The sequence below is a fragment of the Vulpes vulpes genome, chromosome 14 (assembly GCF_048418805.1).
Source record: "Vulpes vulpes isolate BD-2025 chromosome 14, VulVul3, whole genome shotgun sequence".
Lineage (NCBI taxonomy): Eukaryota > Metazoa > Chordata > Mammalia > Carnivora > Canidae > Vulpes > Vulpes vulpes.
In genome coordinates this window covers 24,918,910-24,933,748 of record NC_132793.1, presented here as the reverse complement: position 1 = coordinate 24,933,748, position 14,839 = coordinate 24,918,910, and the positions used below count along the sequence as shown (strand labels likewise).

At 39.3% G+C, this 14,839-nt stretch overlaps 1 protein-coding gene across 4 annotated transcripts in view; it reads left to right on the top strand.

The window, feature by feature from the left end:
- The window catches only part of CBFA2T2 (CBFA2/RUNX1 partner transcriptional co-repressor 2), a 150,009-nt gene that overhangs the window by 21,727 nt on the left and 113,443 nt on the right, over window positions 1-14,839 (top strand). For 2 of the 4 annotated variants that reach the window (XM_072736103.1, XM_072736101.1), the window contains exon 2: window positions 13,937-14,093. The exons of the other annotated variants lie outside the window; for them this stretch is intronic. The gene's annotated coding sequence lies outside the window, so the exon portion shown is untranslated. The remainder of the gene's footprint in view (window positions 1-13,936; window positions 14,094-14,839) is intronic. 4 annotated transcript variants of the gene reach the window in all.

Genomic DNA, 14,839 nt, shown 5'->3' with positions numbered 1-14,839 from the left:
ATTCCAGGGAAAACAGACAATCTATGCCAATTAAATATTAGAACATGACAGATTGATTTTGATTCCACAGATTAAAGAGGAAAGGAAAGCTTCAGGTTTTATTAAATTTACCCTGGATGGGGCAGCCCTGGTGGCACAGTGGTTTAGTGCTGCAGGGTGTGATCCTGGAGACCCCGGATGGAGTCCCATGTTGAGCTCCTTGCATGGAGCCTGCTTCTCCCTCTGCCTGTGTCTCTGCCTCTCTCTCTGTGTGTGTCTCTCATGAATAAATAAATAAAATCTTTAAAAAAAAATTTACCCTGGATGATATTTTAAAAAAGAAACTTTTGTGGAAAGATCTGTCAGTAACAGAGGAATAAATTTTTCTTAAATAGGTTCTTGTATCTAGGTAGACAGTATGGTATAGTGAGAAAGCATCTTTGGATTGGTTTTCTTAGCACCTGGATTCTAGTTTATAGGTGACTAGAAGATGTAGCTTTATAATCCACTTAATCATGGATTATATTTTAAATGAAAATATTTTTTTAATAAAAAATTTTTGCTGTGGCTACTAATGAAGGATGTTTAAAAGATAAATGGGGTGCCTGGGTGGCTCACTTGGTTGAGCCTTCAACTCTTGATTTCTGCTCAGTTTATGATCTCATGTGGTGGGATAGAGCCCTGGTGGGGCTCCATCCTCAGCAGAGAGTCTGCTTCTCTCTTTCTCCCTCTGTCCCTCCTCCAGCTTGCACTGCTCTCTATCTAAAGTAAATGAATAAATCTTTAAAAAAAAAAAAAAATCATTGGGGCGCCTGGGTAGCTCAGTCAGTGAGATGTGTGCCTTTGGCTCAGGTCATGACCCCGGGGTTCTGGGATCAAACCCCACATTGGGCTTCTGCTCAGCAAGGAGCCTGCTTCTCCCTCTCCCTCTGCCTGCCACTCCTCCTGCTTGTGCTCTCTGTCAAATAAATACATAAAATCTTAAAAAAAGATTAGTGAAATATTAGTTGCAATAACTGTTTAGAAGATAGCTTGACAGTGTTTCTCTTTTCCTGTAATTTTTCTGTCTATGCAAATTTTGTATTAAAAACCCCATAAATCATAAAGGTACAGCTCAGTGAATTTTCAGTGATCATACTTATGTAACTCCTATCCAGATCAAGAAATAGAATGTTAACAGCAACTACTTCAGACCCACCTCTCACCCACAAGTTGTTGTTCCCTTCTTCCCCAGGGTAACCAGTATCCTGACCTCTTCACTCTTCATTAGGTTTGTCTTTTTTTTTTCAAGGAACATTATATGTAAAAAGTCACATACTGTGTTTTCTTCTGTATCTGGCGGCTTTTGCTCAATGATAATATCACATGTTCTTGTGTCAGTAAGTCATTCTCATTGCCATATAGACTTCCATAGTAAAAATATACCACAGTTTATCCATTCTCTTGATGATGGATATTTTGGTTGTTTCCAATTTGGGGTTTTTAGGAATAATGCTTCAGGGAACATTCTTCTATGTCTAGGTATATGTATGTCTATGTCTAGGTATATGTATGTATGTTTTTCTGTTGGGTCAGTACCGAGCAGTGGAATTAGAGGGTCATTGATTGTGTATATGTTCAGCTTTAGTAGATACTGCTAAAGAGGTTTCCAGAGTTGTATCAGTTTATATTTGCACCAGCAGTCTGTGAGAATTCCATTTATTCTACATTCTTAACAGTCTTAACTTTTGCTGAGGCTCTACTTTGTACAAGGTCTGAGGGATGCAGTAGTGAACAAAATGAAACCCTCTCACAGATCTTGAAATTTAATGTGATTAGAAATATATTTTGAGAGACGGCTGGTGGCTCAGTGGTTGAGCATCTGCCTTTGGCTCATAGCATGATCCCAGGATCTGGAATTGAGTCCCACCTCAGGCTCCCCGCAGGGAGCCTGCTTCTCCCTCTTCCTATGTCTCTGTGTCTCTCATGAATAAATAAATAAAAATAAAATAAAATAAAACATATTTTGTACACACTTTAATATAGTTAGCACTAAAGTATTAAAAAGTACATTAGATAGAAGGTGATTGGAGTGCTGTTAGGGTGGTTGAGGAAGACTTCTGATGAAGTGACATTTGGACAAAGATCTGAAGAAAAACTAGAGAGGAGGAGTTCAGGCAAAGGGAACAAATAACAAGTGTTAAAACCCTGAGGTGGAAGCATACTTGGTACATTCACAAAGCAGCAAGGAGGATAGTAAGATTGGAACACATTGAGTAAGGGCAACAGCTCATCTCAGGGAGGTAAACAGGGCTACACCATGGAGCACCTTAAGAGTTATAGAAAGGATTTTGGATTTTCTGAATGAGATGGAAAAGCCTTTGGAAGGGTTGAGCTAAGTGACATTATCCTTTATCTTTTATTTTATTTATTATTATTTTTTAAAAAGATTGTATTTATCCATGAGAGATACAGAGACAGAGATACAGAGGGAAAAGTAGCCTCCTTGCAGGGAGCCTGATGTGGGACTCTAACCCTGGATTTGGGATCACCCCCTGAGCTAAAGGCAGACCTCAACTGCTGAGCCACCCAGGCATCCCATCTCCTTTGTCTGTTTTTTTTTTTTTTTTTTAAAGATTTATTTATTTATTTATTTATGATAGACACACACAGAGAGAGAGAGGCAGAGACACAGGAGGGAGAAGCAGGCTCCACGCCAGGAGCCTGACACTCCAGGATCGCACCCTGGGCCAAAGGCAGGCGCTAAACCACTGAGCCACCCAGGGATCCCTCTCCTTTGCCTTTTATTTATTTATTTTTTTAAAAAGATTTTATTTATTTATCCATGAGAGACACAGAGAGGCAGAGACACAGGCAGAGGGAGAAGCAGACTCCCTGCAGGGAGCCCGACCTGGTCACACCCTGGGCTGAAGGCAGGCGCTAAACCGCTGAGCCACCCGGGCTGCCCTCCTTTGCCTTTTAAAGAGATTACTCTGCTCTTGGGGAAAACATTCTTCTTGGGGCAAGAGTAGAAGCTGGAATGTGGATTAAATTAATTCTGTAGGACAAGAGAGAGGCATTTGGTGGTTTGGACCAGAATGTTAACAGTGGAGGTGAGGAGAAATAGTTGGATTCAGGATATTTTGAAGATACAGCTGTTAGGATTTGCCTCCGTGGATTTGATATGAGCTGGAGGTTGTGTGTCAAGCATGACTCCAAGATTATTGGCTTAAGTTGCTAATTTACCGATTTAGAGAAGACTGGGGAGACATTAGGAGATGTCTTTTATTTTTTAATTTAATTTTTAAAAAATACTTTATTTATTCATGAGAGAAAAAAGAGAGAGAGGCAGAGACACAGGCAGAGGGAGAAGCAGGCTCCATGCAGGAAGCCTGATGTGGGACTCGATCCCAGGTCTCCAAGATCACTCCCTGGGCTGAAGGCAGCACTAAACCACTGAGCCACCTGGGGTTCCCTCATTTGAATACTTGTAAAGCTCCTTATTTAGAATTTAGATTGTATAGATTTTTCTTTTTTTTTGTGAGAGCTATTTGAGAAGGAAGTAAAATATAAGAATTAATTTATTGAGAAAGTTCCTGGGTACTTCTTTGAAAGATCTATGACTGAAATTACTAGACTTTGTATAGATTTAGTCTCGCATAGTTTGTTACTGTTTGTAAAATGATCAATGCTGTAGTGACCTTAGAGATTGATTTTGACTTCTATACAGTATTTTATACGTAAATTGTGTATAAAGTATATTGTGAATATCTGAAGAAAGCTTTAACCACATTGTTTTACATTGTATTTTAAAGCATATTTGTGATATGTACATAATTTGAAAAATAATAGTTTATTTGAGGATTTCACATATTTTCCAGTGCTCAAAACAGACTGTGAGTTGAGTAGCATTACCACCTACACTTTATAGTTGAGGAAACAGGGCTGCATGGGTGATGAACTGACTGATTCAGGGCCTGTCTTCTGATAAAGTAGAAGAGACAAGACCTGAACCCAAGTCCTAACTCCACAGCAATATATAGACTAACTGTGTTAGCTACCATGTTCTGTTTCTCAGCCATGTTGAATGATTGATCATTTATTTTATAAGAGTATTCTGCTTTGACAGTAAAATTTTTGACAAGTATTTTACAAAAGTAATTCAAGACATTCTTAAAAAAATTGTGACAAATATAGTGAAAAGTAAAAATTCCCTTTCACCTAACGACTGAAAGTTTGTATTTCCAGACTTTTTTTGATACCTTTACATACATCTGTAATACACAAATGAACAGTGTTTTTCATAAGTGGAATCATACTATACATAATATTTTGCAGCGTAATCATAATTTTTGGTCAGATGGAAAGTCCACAAAACTTCTCTTAGACCTTTGCTTTAAACAAGACCAAAGATACTTAACCTTTTCAGTTGTTTTAAGTACCTTGGAACAGATTTTATGAACGGCAGCAACATTTAGTATTGATTTGTTCAGTGTTAGTGAGATGCCTTTAAAAGTGATCACACCTTTCATTTCAGAGGACTTTCCAAATGCTCTATTAAAAAAGGCAGATATATGATCAGAGGACTTTCCAAATGCTCTATAAAAAAAGGACTCAACATGAGGTTGCCAGGCACCATTCAGATATTTTTCTCTTTCTCAGAAAGTGCAAGGTTGTCCATTTTGGAGCAGTGGGCTCTTGCAGATCCACCTATATTACCTGTGGTTGTAGGTGTAGGAGATGATGTTTCTCCATCTGTCTGCTAGGTAGAAAGAGCAATTAATGAGCCTGTAACTGGACAGAGCTGTACTGGAAATGAAAATAGGTCCCTTCTGCTATTGATGACCTAGAGGAAGAAAAGATTCAGGTGAACCAAACTCTCCAGACTTAAATTATAGAAGCCTTGCCAGTTTTCAGTTCATTAATACTACAAAGATATTTTGGTGATTCCTCCCCCCCATATTTGTAAACCGATACATATGACAGATGATGCATTTCGCTTTTGATATCTAACTTCATGATACATTTATCAAATGATAATCAAATTCCTATGCTGTGAATATTTTTCTCAGAAGGAAAAAGAAATCAAACTGCTTTTGTGGGATAAGTTCAACATTCATACAAGACCTGCTTTGAAAAAAAAAAAAAAAGACCTGCTTTGGGCCAGTCAGGGGACCAAGGAGACAAATTGGGGAGATAATGAAGTAGATTCTTTCGAGACAAAACAGACGAAACAGGAAATAAATTTCTATGTGTTTCAGAATTCCAGAGTAATGAAACTGAATAATGTCAAGTAACTGGTAAATGTAGGCTTATATTAAAATAATGATTAATGCGGAGAAAATTGTGCATTTGTACACTTTGGTGTGTACCTCAAGCATCTGGGAAATTTGTTCAATTCCTGGGATTTCACCTCCCAGAGATTTAAATACTAGAGATTGGGGTAGGGCCCAGGAATCTGCATTTCCTCAGGCTTCCTAAGTAGTTCTCTTATTTTTTTAAAAGATTGTATTTATTTATTCATGAGAGACAGAGAGAGAGGCAGAGACATAGACAGAGGGAGAAGCAGGCTCCCTACAAGGAGCCCGATGTGGTACTTGATACCAGGATCCCAGGACCATGACCTGAGCCAAAGGCTCAACCACTGAGCCACCCAGGTGCCCCCTTAAGTAGTTCTCTTAAAGGGTGGTCTACAAACAACTCTGGGAACCATTGCCTTTTTGTTTAAATCTGACAAAAAGACCATCTGAATTTTTTTTTAAGATTTTATTTATTTATTCATGAGAGACACAGAGAGAGAGAGAGGTAGAGACACAGGCAGAGGGAGAAGCAGGCTCTTTACGGGGAGCCTGATGTAGGACTCAGTCGCAGGACCCAGGGATCACGACCTGAGCCAAAGGCAGGTGCTCAACCACTGAGCCACCCAGGTACCAAGATCTAAATCTTGCTAGAGGAAGCATTATAGGGAAGAAAAACCTAATAAGACACTTTGTGGTAAATGATAAATGGAGATGTTTGAGAAAGTATTAGGGAGAGAGCCTAGTTAATGCTGACTGTGGTAGGGAGGAGGAGGGATTGATGTTTTTTTGTTTAAAGATTTTATTTATTTATTCATGAGAGACACACAGAGGCAGAGACACAGGCAGAGGGAGAAGCAGGCTCCCTACGGGAGCCTAATGTGGGACTCATTCGGGGATTGGGGACTCCAGGATCAAGCCCTGGGCCTAAGGGAGGCGTTCAACCACTGAGCCACCCAGGTGCCCTGGGGCTGATGTTGGATTTTATTTTTCACCCAGGGCACACAACTTGAATTTGATTGCTTTTTATATACCAGGTAATGCTGTGTTGTCTTTTGGTAACCAAGCTTTCATGTCTGTAGTTTACAGTATTCTTGAGATATTCCTAATTTCCAGGATTTCACATCATTTTCTCCATAAGCCATCAAATACCCTAAAAAGTGTAACTTTGCAGCATTCAGAGTAACTCATGGACTATGGCATGAAATCATTTTTAACCTCATGAGTGTTTTTGTTGTTTTTTTGTGGGGTTTTTTTGCCTAAGAGAAATGATCGTTTTTAGTTTACCAATATTGATGAATCTTCTTCAATGGGGAGAAAATTCTTTTTTTTTTTTTTTTTTTTTTTTTTAATTTATTTATGATAGTCACAGAGAGAGAGAGAGAGGCAGAGACACAGGCAGAGGGAGAAGCAGGCTCCATGCACCGGGAGCCCGATGTGGGATTCGATCCCGGGTCTCCAGGATCGCGCCCTGGGCCAAAGGCAGGCGCCGAACCGCTGCGCCACCCAGGGATCCCGAGAAAATTCTTTTGATAGAAGTTGATTTAAGGTAAAAAAATTTCTCATTTGTAAAGTTTCTTAAGTATAAAACTAGGAAGAAAGTCTATTTCTGACATGATTTTTATTTAGCACTATGTTCATTCAGCACATTTATTACACTGACACTACGATTCTTAATAAGAAGTACTGCCTGCTGGTGGTTGAGCTTGTTTTACTAGGATTATCTTATTATAAATGTTCTATATTAAAGAGTTTGAGAAGTGGTTAATGACAACCAAATTTGTAATCTAGGATTGTTACACTTTATAACAATTCTTTAACATTATTATTTATTCATTTTTAAATTCTTTGACATTATTATAGTAACTTCTTTAACATTGTGATATTTATGTTTGGGGATGAAAGGCATATTTAGCATCCTGTAGTTGGCCTTAATCTGGGCAATAAATGAAAATGCTGACTGGGGCTTGCCTGATATGCAGCTAGCATTGTTCTAACAAACTTCATGGAATGGATGTACAGAACCAGGTGTTTTACTTAAGCTGCAGCCGTACCATCTGTGGGAGCAGGTGGACAGATTTCTGTATCATCAGGAAAACACAGCTGGTAAGACTTAGGAGAAGAGCTAATTGATTGCTTTTCTTCAGCCACAGCTCTCTCCAGTCACATACACCTACACACAGCTTTTTTTTTTTTTTTTTAACTTGCTTACAGGTGTTGACTCTGGTCAGAATAACAACAAAGGGACAAAAAAGGTGTACATTTTGCTGTTTGTGTTTTTATTGGATTGCCACTGAAGATAATTTAAAAATTTTTTTAATATTTTATTTATTTATTTATTCATGAGAGACACAGAGGGAGAGAGAGAGAGAGGTGGAGACATAGGCAGAGGGAGAAGTAGGCTCCACACAGGGAGCTCGATGTGGGATTTTATCCGGGACCACAGGATCTCGCCCTGGGCCAAAGGCAGACTCTTAACCCCTGAGCCACCCAGGCATCCCCAATTCAAAGGTTTTAAAAAATTATTTATTTAAAGTAATCTCTATACTAAATGCGGGGCTTGAACTCATGATCCCAAGTTCAAGAGTCATGCTCTTCCAATTGGGCCAGCCAGGTGCCTGTTTTTTTTAGCTTTAGTTTTGATCTTTTTTTTTTTTTTTGAGATTTTTTATTTATTCATGAGAGATACAGAGAGAGTGCAGGCTCCCCACAGGGAACCCGATGAGGGACTCAATCCCAGATCCTGGGATCATGCCCCATGCCAAAAGCAGACACTGAACTAGTGAGCCACCCAGGCGTCCCTAGTTTTGATTTTTTTACTTTAGTTACTTCAGGATATTTCCAGCTTATTATATGAACTTTTCTGAGATAATTCATTATAAGGATAAATATAGTAATGTGTATATATAGTTTATGGCAGGCTCTTCTCTCAAGAACTGGGAAGTAAGCAAAAGGGCTTTTCATTAGGCAAAAGAAGAACAAAATAAAGATCATAGATCCCATCACTAGGAAAGGAGGAGTTAGAGGGAAATAAATACTCTAGAGTCATAGATTCTTGGAAGTGAAATGAAACAGCAAACATGACCTTTGTCCCTAACTATTCACAGATGAAAAAACTAAGATCTAGAGAAATTACTTCTCAGTATCATGGCTTGTTTCCCTGGAGAATTGGGTTAAAATTCAAAATAACTTTAATTCTCAAATCTAGTGATATTTAACAAATAGCAAAGTGAGTAAGCTCATTTATGTAGGGGAGCAACTTTTTTTTTTTTTTAAGATTTTATTTATTTATTCATCAGAGACACAGAGAGAAAGGTAGAGACACAGGCAGAGAGAAGCAGGCTCCGTGTAGGGAGCCTGACACAGGATTCCATCCTGGGACTCTGGGAACCACGCCCTGAGCCAAAGGCAGACGCTCAACCACTGAGCCACCCAGGAGTCCCACAACTGGTTTTTGTACATAATTTCATCTAGGACTGCAAACTAAAATGAACCTGCATTACATTGTTGTTTCAGAAAGTTATTATATCATTGGGCTGTGTGCAGGGAAAACTTAAGGTTTAACTTCATATTTATGTACCTCAGTTTGTTTATTTCTCAGTTTAAGAGAGAGATGTGGCCAGCATTTGAGAGGGTTCAAAGAAGATCCCCAATTATGATTAAGAAAAAAGCCAGTTGAGGGGCACCTGGGTGGTTCAGTCAATTCAGTGTTCCACTTTTGGTTTTGGCTCAGGTCATGATCTCAGGGTTGTGGGATTGAGCCTCACCTTGGTATTCATGCTCAGCTCAGATAGTCTGCTTAAAATTCTTTCTCTCCCTCTGCCCCTCCCTGTCCCCCTACCCCATGCCCTCTCTCCTTCTGCCCCTCCCTGTCTCCCTACCCCAACCCCTCTTTCTAAAAGAAATAGGTAAATCTTTAAAAAAAAAAAAAAGGAAAGAAAAAACCAATTGAAAGGTTCAAGCAGCTATGCTTGATTAACAGAAAGCAGAGAGGAATGATGAGTCTTTTTTTTTTTTTAATATATATTTTTTTAATTTTTATTTATTTATGATAGTCACAGAGAGAGAGAGAGAGAGAGAGGCAGAGACACAAGCAGAGGGAGAAGCAGGCTCCATGCACCGGGAGCCTGATGTGGGATTCGATCCCGGGTCTCCAGGATCGCGCCCTGGGCCAAAGGCAGGCGCCAAACCGCTGCGCCACCCAGGGATCCCAATGATGAGTCTTTAAGGGTAATTTTGCAGTGATCTACTAGATGTATACTTCTTAGAACTAGAAAGGGTGGGGCAGGCAACATCAAATTTACCTTAACCAGGAGGAAAGTAGATACACATTGTATATTCTGGGGATTAGCAGGATCACCTAGGAGCTTGTTAAAAATACAGAATCTCAGGACACCTAGCCAGTTGACTTGGTAGAGTGTGCAGCTCTTGATCACGGAGTTGTGAATTTCAACCCCATGGTGAGTATAGATTTATTAAAAATAAATAAACTTGGGATGCTTTGATGGCTCAGAGATTGAGTGTCTGCCTTCGGCTCAGGGCGTGATCCCAGAGTCCCAGGATCGAGTCCCACGCCAGTCTCTTTGCATGCAGCCTGCTTCTTCCTCTGCCTGTGTCTTGTCTCTCTGCCTCTCTCTCTCTCTGTCTTACTATCTCTCTCTCTGTGTCTCTCATGAATAAATAAATAAAATCTTAAAAAAAATATAAATAAACTTAAAAAATTTGAGATGTTATTGGGTTAAACCATAGACCTTGTAATGAATTAAGATTATTCTCTCTCTTTTTTTTTTAAGATTTTATTTATTCATAAGAGACAGAGAGAAAGTCAGAGACATAGGCAGAGGGAGAAGCAAAGCAGCCTCCATGCAGGGAGCCTGATGTGGGTCTTGATCCTGGGACTCTGGGATCATGCCCTGAGCCGAAAGGCGGGCGGTTAACTGCTGAGCCACCCAGGTGTCCCTGAAGGATAACTTTTAAAATGATGTACAGAAGAGCAGTTCATGACTGGAGTCCTGAATTTTTTGTTTGGCTTGGTTTGTTTGGTTGGCTACCTTTCTTGAATCAAAGGCTGAGGCCTTGATCAGTTTTTGAATACTTCTGTCTCTAGTTCTTGGATGTGGAATCAAGCATATGAGTTATAAGTAGCCTCTTAAGCTATTCCACACCTTTTTGACAGAGTGTATGTATAATTATGCTTGACCTTCCTTATTATGTCCATTTTGGGGGGCAAGAATCAAGCTTCTCTGCCCAAGAACCAACTTTCAATCTGTTCCACCCAATACCAAGTCCTGGGCTCACAGTGCAGTGCCACCAGTTGGCTTGTGTGAGGAAGTGTTTTAACCTTTTCTTTTCCCCACTGGGAGTTTGTACTGCCCACAGTTGTTTTTACATTATGACATTGCTTGTTCTTTTTAATAACCTTCTATTCCTCTTTTATTCTAGTGTAAATACTATAGGAGATCTTCCCATCTCTTTCCCCTTTACTTTGTACTTTTTGTCAGTGGTGGAAAAAAAAAGGCTAAGATTACTCCCAGTATCTTTGTATTAAGAAAAAGGAAAGCAGTAATACTTTAAAAAGTTGGGTTTTTTTGTTTTTTTTTTTTTTTTTTTTTTTAAGATTTTATTTATTTATTCATGAGAGACACACATAGAGAGAGGCAGAGACACAGGTAGAGGGAGAAGCAGGCTCTATACAGGGAGCCCGACGTGGGACTTGATCCCAGGACTCCAGGATCACTCCCTGGGCTGAAGACTGCACTAAACCACTGAGCCACCCAGGCTGCCCCCCCCCCCCTTTTTTTTAAATGAAAATAGAGATCACTTAGGCTACTGTTGCAGGTATAGTGAGGAGTGTTGCAAAGACTCAGGTGGGAAAGCACAAGATAGTTGATAAAATGGCAAATGCTTTCATTTAGGCCAGAATGCATTTCACTGTTACTGTATATCCTCTCATCTGTGTCTGTGGATTTTGAAAGTGCATTTTTGTTGTATTATTGTCCCACTAGAAAAAATTCTGATCTGTTGCAATTCCACATTTGAAACTGCTCCCTCTTGGATTCCATATCTTTAGATCTTCCTAATAATTTCTGTGGTTACACTGGATCTGATCTGTTCCTGTGCTAAATGAAAGCTCACAATCACAAAACTGTGTAGGCATAAATGAGAGGCATATGGGAGTGGTGTAAAAGGAACTCTAGGAGTCCTCATATGCTTGGGTGGGCGAGCTAAACTAATAGCTCCCAGCAGTTCTTCTGAATCAGACATTGTGGAGCCAAGAGTCTAGCATTTGGAATTCCACTGCTTATGCAAAGGGTCTGTCTTTTATCCTCCAAACCACCATTTGTTAAATGGCTAATGACCCAGTGGACCTGTTGACAACAAGGGGGGGAGGCTGGCAAAGATCAAGTTTAAAGTAAAAAGGAAAGAGAAGTTCAAAGGTAGGAAAGTAAAAACAAAAAGTTTGATTATATCTTCACCTACCTTTTATTATTTTTTAACAATGTACATGGAGAATTTTGAATATAGACAGAATGATGTTATGAACCCTCAAGTATCCATCCTCTTAGACTCAGGAAGTTTGCAGTTTCCACACTTAAGGGAAACTGGAACTCTGATGAGCCTTGGGTTTGCTCTGGGCCTCTTTAGGTCTTTTCACCTTTGGCTTTACGCCATCAAACTCTTCTTTGTTTTAGCACCTAATATATACAGAACACTGTTTAGGGTTTGTGATGAGTAGGACATCTATTAACTTCTAATAGCTTAAGGAGCTAAGTGCTATTGGTCAAGGGGCAGAAAAGTGTAATTAATTCTATCAAGGAAGCACTATGAGGAGGGAACTTAGAAACCTTTATTGAGAAGGTAACATTTGGATTTATTGCAGAAGGGTAGGGTAAGGGGGTAGGGACTGGATCCTTGATCTAGACGGCAGTGTAAGAGATCTATTAGCTCTTTTCACTGGGCTATTTAGAACATGACATTTTTGTTACATTTATGACCCAAGAATACTTTGGATAAGCTTTTCCTCTTTGCTTTAAGCAACTTAGAAACATAAGTTAGTTTCAGGTATTTTCTGGTAAACTATGTGATTCTTTGAAATACTTACTATCAAGATGAATTATACAAGGAATGTTAGACTCTTTTGAGAAATACCATTTCAAGGCAAACTGAGCCAAGTTTGATTGGACAGGACCCATGAGAGAAATATGGTTTTTTTCTGGATCTCTTATTTCAGTTGTAATTATCAGTGAAATAAGCCAGGAGAGTAATCTGACATTTGCATTTTAAAAAGCTGACTGGCCAAGGGGAATGCACCATAAGTAGTGTGTAATAGATTAATGAAGTATTGTGCTAACCTTCCTCTGCCTTATGTTCTGTCCTCTGTCTTTCTCAGGGAATGATTCCTCTTTGTGTTTCAGACCATGTTTCTCACTGCCTACAGATGATGGTTGGCTTATTTCATTATCTTCTCATATCCAGCTATTTCAACCTGCATGGAATCCTCAGGGATCTCTCCATTCCCTCCGGAACAAACAGTGCTTCTTCATGACTTTTCTTTTTTCTTTTTTTTCTTTTCTTTTCTTTTTTTTTTTTTTTTTAATTTTTATTTATTTATGATAGTCAGACATACAGAGAGAGAGAGAGGCAGAGACACAGGCAGAGGGAGAAGCAGGCTCCATGCACCGGGAGCCCAACGTGGGATTCGATCCCGGGTCTCCAGGATCGCGCCCTGGACCAAAGGCAGGCGCCAAACCGCTGCGCCACCCAGGGATCCCCTCTTTTCTTTTCTTTTCCTTCCCTTTTCCCTTTCTTTCTTTCTTTCTTTCTTTCTTTTTATTTATTTATTTATTTATTTATTTATTTATTTATTTATGATAGACACAGAGAGAAAGAGGCAGAGACACAGGCAGAGGGAGATGCAGACTCCATGCGGGAGCCGGATGCGGGGCTCGATCCCGGAAATCCAGGATCGCGCCCTTGGGCCAAAGGCAGGCGCCAAACCGCTGAGCCACCTAGGGCTCCCCCCCTTCCTGACTTTTCTTTTCTTTTTTATTTTTATTTTTATTTTTATTTTTATTTTATTTTATTTTTTTTTCTTCCTGACTTTTCTTAAACCTTTATCACTTGTTCCCCTTATATATACTTTGTTTTGTTCTTTTACTCTTTAAGAAATTGAGATATAATGGACGGTAAATATATATATTTAAAATGTATGGTTTGATAAATTTTGACATGGACACACCGGTGAAACCATCACTACAGTCAAGATAGTGAATATGTCAGTCACTCTGAGTTTCCTCATGCCCATTGAAAATCCCTCCCTCTTATTATGCTCCTTTGCACTATCTAAACACTGATCTCCTTTTATTTTTTTATCATTTATTTATTTATTTTTAAATATTTTATTTATTCATTTGACAGAGAGCATGAACATAAGCAGGGGGAGCAGCAGGCTCCCTGCTGAGCAAGGAATACAGTGTGGGGGGTTGAATCCCAGGACCCCAGGATCATGATCCAAGCTGAAGGCAGACATTTACTGACTGAGCCACCCAGGCACCCAAAACTGATCTTTTAATTACTGTAGGGTTAGTTTGCAATTTCTGTAGGGTTAATTATAAATATATGTATGTTTTATTTTTTATTTTTTATTTTTTATTTTTTTTAATTTTATTTATTTATGATAGGCACACAGTGAGAGAGAGAGAAGCAGAGACACAGGCAGAGGGAGAAGCAGGCTCCATGCACTGGGAGCCCGACGTGGGATTCGATCCCGGGTCTCCAGGATCGCGCCCCGGGCCAAAGGCAGGCGCCAAACCGCTGCGCCACCCAGGGATCCCATATGTATGTTTTATATAAATGAAGTAATTCTGACTGTATATCCTATATCTTCCTTCATTCTCTTCCTTTCTTCTTTCTGGATTGTTTTTTTTTTTTTTTTTCAGCATAACTCTTGAGATGTATGTATTAGTTGTTCATTTCTTTTTATTGTTTTTGGTACATTCATTTATTTTTTATTGACCTGTTGATAGATTCTTAAGTTTTTTCCAGTTTTTGGTTAGTACAAATAAAGTTACCTTTGTAAATACATATGAGTGACATGGCTGGATCAAAGAGGCAGAGGGAGATGCAGGCTCCCTGTGGGGAGCCTGATGTAGAATTATATCCCAGGACCCCAGGACCATGACCTGAGCCAAAGGCAGATGCTTATCTACTGAGCCACCTAGGTGCCCCTCCAAGATATTTTCAAAAGCTTATTTGCCATCCATATATCTTCCTTGGTGAAATGTCGCTTTAAATCTTTACCCATTAAAACAGTTTTTTTATTAGTTAGTTTTGAGAATTCTTTATATATTCTGGGTATAAATCTTTTATTGGAACATGATTTGCCTGAGCCACTCAGGTGTCCCACAAAGATTTTCTTTTATGCTTTCTTCTAGCAGTTGTATAGTTTTGGTTTTACATTTAATGTCTATTACCATCTTAAACTCATTTTGACATGTGGTGTGAGGTATTCATCAAAGTTCTTTTTTTTTTTTTTGCAATGAATATACAGTTTTAGGGACACCTGGATGGCTCAGTGGTTTAGC